The sequence below is a fragment of the Quercus suber genome, unplaced genomic scaffold, assembly GCF_002906115.3.
Source record: "Quercus suber isolate HL8 unplaced genomic scaffold, Cork oak 2.0 scaffold_471, whole genome shotgun sequence".
Classification (NCBI taxonomy): domain Eukaryota; kingdom Viridiplantae; phylum Streptophyta; class Magnoliopsida; order Fagales; family Fagaceae; genus Quercus; species Quercus suber.
The window spans coordinates 330,879-334,645 of NW_027069922.1; positions in this window are offsets into that span (position 1 = coordinate 330,879).

Below are 3,767 nucleotides of genomic sequence, written 5' to 3' on the forward strand. Positions count from 1 at the left end.
TCTTCAATCATCAAATCCAGAATCTACAAGAATCTTTACGAGTTCAAAGATCATTTTACGGTCCTGTTCGTGTAAGTTTTCATATACTCAAGTCTTTTATCTTCTCCTCGGACACCTTCCTTGGCCTTCGAGTAGTTGCTCCCTAGTCACTGCGTTTAGAGTCCTATCTTTCTTGTTCGTTTAAGATGGGTAGATTCCAGTATCTGGTGGATAGCCTCGCTCAGATGGAGGAGTTTAGGGCCACATACTGCATACCTGAAGATGTGGGTTTGAGATATTGCCCTCCAGAAAGAATACTAACAGATCGGAAGTCGGGTTAAGTAATAATCCCCATCATCGCCTTCCTGGAAGGAGGAATGACTATCCCTATGGGCCCCATCACCACTAACTACCTTCTAAACCATAGGCTTAACCCTGAACAATGTGCGCCTAACGTCTTTAGAGTCTTAGGAGCCATTGATGATTTGAACCATCATCTAGGATTGGGACTTACCTGGCGGGACGTGGTCACATGTACGAGTGCCACAGTCAGAATGGAGCGGGATATTATTTGAAATTCCGATCCGACGCTGTTAGGCTCGTCTCCTGCCTTCTTAAGTTTAACAAAGGGATGAAAGACGACTATCTGATCGTCTCGGGCGCATGGCATGATGGTCTTCACTGCCCAACCCGACCAGGAGAGCCAGGTAGGGGCATCCTAGATTTAGGCTTGCTAATAGTAGATTTAGGATTGACATTTCTTAACAATTTTGTCCTCTCTGTCTTGTTATTTTCAAGTTTCTGACTAAGTTCTGTTGTGATGTTGACAGATAAAAACCACGTTTCTCCTCGACTGAGTCTTACAAACACCACCACGCTCAACTATCTACTACGATCGAAAATTTTTGTGAGTGAAGACAGGCAACTCCGGTCAGTTCCCCTCATTCTTGGTTACATGCCTAAACCGTCCGATTTCCAGCCGGTCAAAAACGTGATAAGACAAGGAGACCATCGCATCAATTGCATTTACGTTGCTCGGAAAGATTTTTTGGCTCCGTTCGATCTTCCCCCCGTGCCATATCCAAACCCGCAAGGTGTACCACTGCTTGTCCAGCCGGTTCAACAAATTCCCCTTGAGCCAGCAGCAGAAGGCTAGGGTGTTGCTTATTTGACTTTATCACTCGAAGAGCAAATTGACAAATTTACCTTCGGAGAGGCCTCAGAAGAGGTTTGAGTGATACGCGTTTCGGACGCCGAGGAGGAAGTTGATAGGCAATCTAGTGTCTGCCTTCCTATCTTAATAACAGCTATTCCAGAAGTCTCTTTGGACGAAGAAAACGACATGGCAAGTTTGAAAGATCTGATGAAGAATAGGAATAAGAAGGCTGGGCCCAAGGATACTGGGACGTCTTAGCCAGTTGTTAGTCTTCCTACACCACTTCCTCAAATTCCCTCTGATCTCGGCCTAAAACCATTGCTAGATATGAAGAAAAAGAGGCCCATTTCGATTGACGAAGAGAGAGAAGTGGTGCCTACAAAAGGGGCAAAGCAATAGAAAGTGGATAACGGCCAACGGGACAAAAGGGTTTCGTCCACCAAGAGCCGAGACGAAGCTCTTGCGGCTGAGGTGCGCCAAAGGCCGCGCACTTGGTCCCCCAAGCTAGAGCTGGACAGTGCTCCCATCCCCTGGGATACCTCCCTCAAGAATTACCACGGGGGGAGGGCAGGTTTGGTTGCTGAAGCCCTGGAGCAGCCACTCCTCCTTCCGAAGGATATGGAGTCTTACATGCGCTTCAGCCAGTATGAACTCTTCTTATCCCTCAAAAGGGATTTGGCCATGGTAAGTGAACTAGTCCATTCTTTTTATTAAAATGTTGATTAATTAATTTAATTAATTAATTTTTTTTTGCTTTGTATTGAAATTCTTTCTTCTACTATACAGATTACCCAGCAGGTTTACGTAGCTGAAGAGTGGAATAAGAGAATCTTTAATGAGGCCCAGGCCGAGGCTCACACTCGGTCTGAGGTTGAAAAATCCCTGGGTAGTCTAAAGGAAGATTACTCTTGGCTGTCCGAGCAGCTGAGAGATATGACAAGCCAAAGGGACAATATAGATGCTGGCCTGAGGACCGCTGAAAAGTAGGTTGATGAACAACGCAAGCAATTGTGCATGACCGAGATCAATCTGGAGACAGAGAGAGAGACGGTCAAAGGTCTTCGTGCTGAGCTAAAGAAAGTCAAAGAAGCTGCTCAGTTGGCTGAGAAAGGGGCTCAATTGGCCAAGGAGGCAGTGGAGGCTGAGAGATAGGCAGCATATACTCTTGGGGTGGAGGAGACCCAACTCAGACTTACTGAAGAGTTCGCGAAGGTCTGCAGGGAGTATTGTGATGTGACTTGGGATAAAGCCCTTGATGCTACTGGGGTCCCTTCAGAGGCTGACTTGAGGCAGCCTAAGAGCATTTTCTACCACCCAGACGTTCGCGAACTGACAAAAGCTCCAGAGCAGCCGGTAGTCGACTAGACCCTTCCTGATCCTACCGAAGCACCCCAAGAGTCTGGTCAGATTGGAGATCAGGGTAGGTAGGCTGAAGATCAGATTAAGGATGTTGCCACCTAGCCTAGCCATGTTGCTTACCCGTTGGCTTCTCAGACGAAGACTTAGACACCTAGGGATTTCTATTTTGTACTTGTATTAGTTTTTATTTTTTATTTTTTATGTAAGGGATTGCAGTGTACTTTATTTTTAATTAATAAAATTATTCTTCTATTTTCTATTTTCGTCGTACTCGTTATGAGATTTACTATTGTAGCACAGGCAGATTTAACAACAATATCAGACCAGTGATGTAAACGCCTTATTTAAATACTGGAAGGAATAGGTCATACAAGAGCTATTAACGAATATAAAATGCAATGAATGATGTGAAGATATTACATATTTTCTTGGATTCTTGGATTATTTCAATATTTAAGACTACAAGACGAAGTTATTTAAGCATGATTTGTTAAATTTGAACTTTGATAATGACTATAAGACAGTGTTAACTAACCCATATCATCTGATTCGAGAACTTCAGGCATGATTGGACTTAAATTTAAACACTTAGGAGATTTGTAAACGAGTGTTAACTAACCCAAATCATTTGGTCCGAGGATTTCAGGCATGATTGGATTTAAGTTTAAACACTCAGGAGACTTGTAAACGAGTGTTAACTAGCCCAAATCATCTGGTCCGAGGACTTCAGGCATGATTGGATTTAAGTTTAAACACTTAGGAGACTTGTAAACGAGTGTTAACTAACCCAAATCATTTGATCCGAGGATTTCAGGCATTATTGGATTTAAGTTTAAACACTTAGGAGAGGTCCAAAGATTTTACATAATAAATTGACATAATGATTAAAGTGAAGACTTGATTAATAATAATACCTTTTAAGGTTGTTTACATTCCAAGGGTGTGGTATTACATGACTATTCAAATCTTCCAAAAAATATGCCCCAATGCCAGCTCCTGAAGTAATATGATATGGCCCCTCCCAGTTGGGCCCTAACTTTCTCCAAGCTGGGTTCTTTGCAATGCCCACAACTTTCCTGAGTACCAAATTGCCAGGTTCTAGAGGCCTTAACTTTACGTTGGCATCATAGCCCTGTCTGAGCTTTTGTTGGTAATGTGCTAATCAGACCATTGCATTTTCTCTCCGTTCTTCAATCAGATCCAAACTCTTTTCTAGTTGCTCATTGTTGCTGGTTGGACTAAACGAACTAGTCTTCATAGTTGGGAACCTAGT